The 5,586-nt window shown below is 34.1% G+C and overlaps 1 protein-coding gene across 3 annotated transcripts in view; it reads left to right on the forward strand.

Moving 5' to 3' along the window:
* The window catches only part of LOC129779311 (nitric oxide synthase), a 325,833-nt gene that overhangs the window by 284,670 nt on the left and 35,577 nt on the right, over window positions 1-5,586 (forward strand). The gene's annotated exons all lie outside the window — the stretch shown is intronic.

Raw genomic sequence — 5,586 nt, forward strand, 5'->3', positions numbered from 1 at the left:
TTTATGTTAACTGCTAGAAAAAGTAAGAATCTACAATAAATAGATGAAAAAAATGATATTTGATGCAGAAATATTCATTAAAATTAGTATTTAAGTAGTGTTCGGAATTTGAATCAAATTTCTATGCATGAATCAAATTCCGAACACTTCATTTTAAATGTAAATTTACTGAACTCTAATGTTATAAATAATCGAATAATGACAGCCTTCACATCTTTTGGGTTATAGGCTTCATTTTAGCATCATTTACAGGTGTCGATACAACCTATAATTTATAATATTAGGCATTTACAACAAAGTGACAGTCAAAACCAATGATAAAATGTTTGCGTTAGCAAATTCCGTAAAAGACAAGCAACGTTAATTATTCAGTTTTTGTACTTTTTTCAACTTATTTGTTAGCTGTTTTCATGTTAAGTGCTAGGCTAGTAAGAATCTACAATGAATGGATAAAAACATGATATTTTATGCAGAAATATTTATTAATATTAGTATTGAAGTAGAGTTCGGAATTTGAATCGAGTTTCGACGTATGATTCAAATTCCGAACACATCATTTTTAAATGAGAATTTACTGAACTTTAATGTTATAAATAATTGCATAATGAAAACCCTGACATTCTTTGGTTGATAGGCTTTATTTTAAAATAATTTACAGGTTTTGATATTACCTATAATTTATAGTATTAAGCATTTTAAAAAAAGTGACTGTCACAACCAGTGATAAAATGTTTGCATTAGCAAATTCCGTAGAAAACAAGCATCGTTATTTTTTCAATTGTTGTACTTGTTTTAACTATTTAGTTTGCTGTTTTCATGTTCGTTCGGTAAGAATCTCGTTTCGAATCTACTATAAATTGTTAAAAAAAAATCTTTAATTACGAAATCTTTATTAAACTTAGTGTTAAAGTAGTGTTCATTTCGACGCATGAAACAATTTCCGAACAGAAAATGTTTAAACACACTATTTTCAGGCAAATACAATGATAGTCCACAAATTGCGGTACTAAGACAATCTAATTCTGGGGCAACAATATAAAATACAATTTGCTATAAAATACAAAATACAAAATATAAAATACAATTTGTTAACAAATATTTGCAAGCTCTTTTCATGCCAAACGCTGGTCGCAGGCGCAAACCAACGAGAGTTAAATTGATTTTCTTAGTCAGGTTTTCAACTAAAACCACAACAACAAAACCGGGGTCCTGAAGTAACAGGTCGGACTCGATTATATACTGATCCGATTTTGGTTTTTTTCGAAAAGATAAGACACCTGCAAAAAACTTGAATTTCATTATCATAATTCGTATTTGTTTTTTATAGTTTTCATGGTCTCGGGATCAAGGACGCAAAACGATAAAAAAAACACATCTCTGCTTTTGGATATATTATGTAAAAAATCCTCAGCTTTCAAGAAAAAATATAAAAAATATAGTGCCCTTGGTCCCGAAACCATGTAAACTAACAAAAACGAACACAATCAATAATTACGAAAACAAAAACCAATTCTTTTGCAAGTGAAATATTTTCCCAGAAAAGAATAGCTAATTCGCTTTAATTTGATATATCGATCATCTGAATCGGTCCAGTAGTTCAAAAGTTTTGAATGTTTGAAACAAATGCATTTTTGCTGTTCGAAATTTGAGACAAAAGTGTTCGGAATATGAATCAGTGTTTGAAATTTGAGACAAATGTGATTAATGTAATTTTTAGTTTTTTACCATGAAAGTATATTTGTAAATCAATTTCTTTGAAGTCAAATGAAAAAGAAGGCTCTATTGTATAAAAAATTAAATTAATTTCGCGAAAAAGTACCATTTTGAGTGATGAGACATTGTTTAATGGCCATCAAAGCTTAAGTGTTCGGAATTTGAGACAAAACGGTAGTTTATTACAGTTACACTTGGGGTCGTTAATTCCAGCACTGCATTTGTAATCCTTGCAAACCCTGGAGATCACGACTCATGTTGCTAAACAATGTCACACTTTTCTTTGTTGAATTCTGATGATTACGCAGAAACAAAGTAATGCTATTTGTTACGCAATCTGGGAGCGCGCTCTGTTCCAAAACAACTGTTCTATATACTGCAAGAAAATATCGATATCAAGCTATATAGAAACAATAGGGATGAAGTTAAAAATAGTATAGAGAATAGGTTCGTCATCTTTGAAAGGAAAATTGAATTGAAAGCAGAGGTAAAATTGAATCGCTATACGCTGTTAGGAAATTAAGAGTATCGAATTAGATGAAGGCAAATTAATATAGTTTGAATTTATTCCTTTATCGAGATAGTTGAAGGTGAGATGAATGAATGTAGATTTATTTAGAATGAAATTTGAAATGAACTTTATTCTTTGCAACAGAAAGTTTAAAGCAGTAGGTGAAGAATAGACCGTGGAGGAGACTCAAAGTTATTATATCTATTATAAAATTGTAATATGTAACTAAATAAAATCTTTGTAGGATTTTTTAATCATCCCACTATATGAAAACAAACTACAGAGCCATTTTATTCATCCTTTAGGTATCTATACAATCCATTTATTATTATCATATCTACAGTGACTCTTAATAGATACCTAAATTTATAACAACTATTCGATACCTGACCGACCGATCAAGAGATTTTTGGCAGATGGCTATTGTTTGAGAGCTGTCGTTGCTCTCTGAGTTGAAACATATTGTATTTCACTTTGAGGTGAAAACTGAAAACTTTAGCATCCAAGGATCACCATAAATCCATTTCAACCTGTATTAATTTTTGAAAAAGTTTTTGTTAGACAAACTTTTTGCCTTAAATATGCACAAGTTTCGATGTATGGAAGAGTTGTAGGGCACATATTTATCTACCATTTCATCAAAATCTGAGATGACCATTTTGAGAAAATCAACTTTTAGTTTTTGAAATCTATTTTTTTTTTCTAGTGTAGGATTTCAAAATTCGGTATTTTTTCCTGAAAATTCAATTATTTTCCAATAACTGTTCGCGACCAAAGCGCGAAGTTTGAGCAAGTGTTCCAAATTTCCAGTTTTTGATGTCCATCCCTATCCTTCTTCCTATCCAAATTATTCCCTCTCATTCAAAAGACACATGTGTGGTGCATTACACAACCACAACCAGCAGTACAACATCAAACGCATACAACTAAACAAGTGCAAACGAATCGATTCCTACCAATGCAATATTATCATTCCAAATCCAAACGCCAAAAGTGTAGCATCGCGAATAAATCCGAGATAGTTGTATTTCAAAGTATTTTATTTTATCCAGTACAAGTTATATTCCGTATATTCCCTAATCCTGAGCTACCATCCTGGCTTCCTTCAGGGACCACCATTATCCTCAATGGTGTGATCCACCAATGACTCTTCCATAGATTCCATAGAATTTTATTAAAAAAAAATATTAGAAATATTTTGCCCTTTTCATATGTTAGTCTAGATAGATTTTCGGAAAACTAAGTATGTAATGTTGCTTAATTAGGTAAGCTCTTCACGCCCAGAAAGTTTCATTAAGTTCTGTGAGGGTCATGCCAACATCTGGTCGAGTTGGTGCGAAATCCGTCATGTGCAACACATACTAAACAAAAAAATATTCGTTTCAATGTATACATCTAGGGGAAAGGGGGGAATTTGGACCACCTAAGCAAATCGCCTAATATTTCCAAACCAATACAGTCTAAATAATGAAATGTCACATTGTATACTGAGCTACACTTGTTTTCTCTCCATAAATGATGTTTAATCATTATATAAAGCTTCAATTTACCAAATCTACCAAAAAATAAAATCCAGACCAGAAAAGTTGTATTGACACCATCTCGAATTCTGCATGATTCTTTTCACTGTTAGTCGAGCATTTTCAAACACTTTTGATGCTTGATCAATGCGATGCTCTTTCAAGCTCCTCCTTCTTCCAACGTTGTCCATCCTCTTCTCGTAATTCAGCGGCATCTGGAATCAATTAGACCAAAGAAAAGTCTCAAACCTGTAGGACCAATTCACCCCACAGAAACGTGTCCATGTCACCCCACACAACACGCAAAAATTAAAATGCAATTAATTTCATTTATTGTTATCAAACATACAGTTTCGCTACATCAAATTGTTCCTCTTCTGTAAGCGAACAGAACTTTACTGCGCAATACACGAAAAGTTTGTTTAATCAGCGGGTAAAACCTTAAAACCACGAACGGAAAACTCACATTTTTTGACGCTCAAAGTACTTGATGTATTTATGCTATCGTTTCCCTCTACTTGTGAAGTTTTACCAAAGTTTTTTTTACTTTAGGTACATACGGTTCAACAATAGAAGGAAATGACATTATAGAAAATCCAAGTTGAGCCGTAGTTTTTAAGATAAAGGGGTGGTCCAAATCACCCCATATGACCAAATCACCCCGTGTTACCCTACTGGCGGAATCAACTAAGGTAAACAAAATAAATATCACGTCAGTATAGATCTCATTCGTTGAACCTTAGAGCTCGAACAATGTAAGCTTCACCATGTAGATTGAAATAGCATCAAATTCCAAACCTATCAACCAGAGGCCGAATAAAATCTCATTAATCACTGATGAAATTGTGTAGATCTCGTTCTACTTGTCTGTTTCACAAAAACGGGATAATTTATTTACAATGCAATGCTTGATTAATTTCTTATATTGTTTGTCGGTTGACGGAAAGGGCTGGGATCATATGTTTATGCAGAATCGTCTGATAAGAATAAGGTGCTGCATTGATCACCAGGGCGTAAAGTCGGGTGTTGGTAATCCAAACGAACCAAGCCACACAGTTTGTTGTGTTTCTATACACGATCGCTTATGATGTGGGATAGTGCATTGCAGTGAAGCGACAGGAGAAACAGAGTGAGTGAGGGTACCGGCGAGTGAAAGAGATCGATGCCCTGTACCTTTGTTGCCCCTTCCATAGGTCCCATGTACAACACAGCGATCAATCGATTCTCAATCGGAGTCACGTACAGAATTTCAAGTTTAATTACCGAAAGCGATCCGATTGGTGAATGACTTCGCTTTGTTTGCTGATAGCGCGCTCCAGCTGGAGACGAAGAAGATAGCTGCAAGCCTCAATGGCGATGAATTCGCTCGAGCAAATTGTTGAACTCTCAGAGGGGAAAACACAGCATTTTGTTTACGGATATGTTCGGCTAGAAACAATTGATCGTTACATCGATAAATTGATTTTATGGCTTTGCAACCGATCGACGCACATCCAGAGGTCGTCCTTAAATAAATCTACATACAGAACAATGGTTCTTTTGGTATGAGGAACGCAAAAACTGTTAACGTGCCTCTGGATTAGTCATCACACGTTGCAGGTCGTTGGTATTCATTGGTAGGCATTGTACTGAGGGGACCTCCCCTCAGTGTGAAGTTCTGGATCGTTCTGCCCAGATTTTATTTTGCATGCCGGCTTGCAAAACGAGCGTTCTAATTACCCGACCAATTAGCAAGAATTCTTTCAGATCATGTGGAGAAAAAGACTCACAATCATCACTCCCATATTGAATTACCGTAGCCAGCAAAAAAATTAAATAGAATTATTGTTCTCTATTTCACAG

The sequence above is a fragment of the Toxorhynchites rutilus genome, chromosome 3 (assembly GCF_029784135.1).
Source record: "Toxorhynchites rutilus septentrionalis strain SRP chromosome 3, ASM2978413v1, whole genome shotgun sequence".
Taxonomy (NCBI): Eukaryota; Metazoa; Arthropoda; class Insecta; order Diptera; family Culicidae; genus Toxorhynchites; species Toxorhynchites rutilus.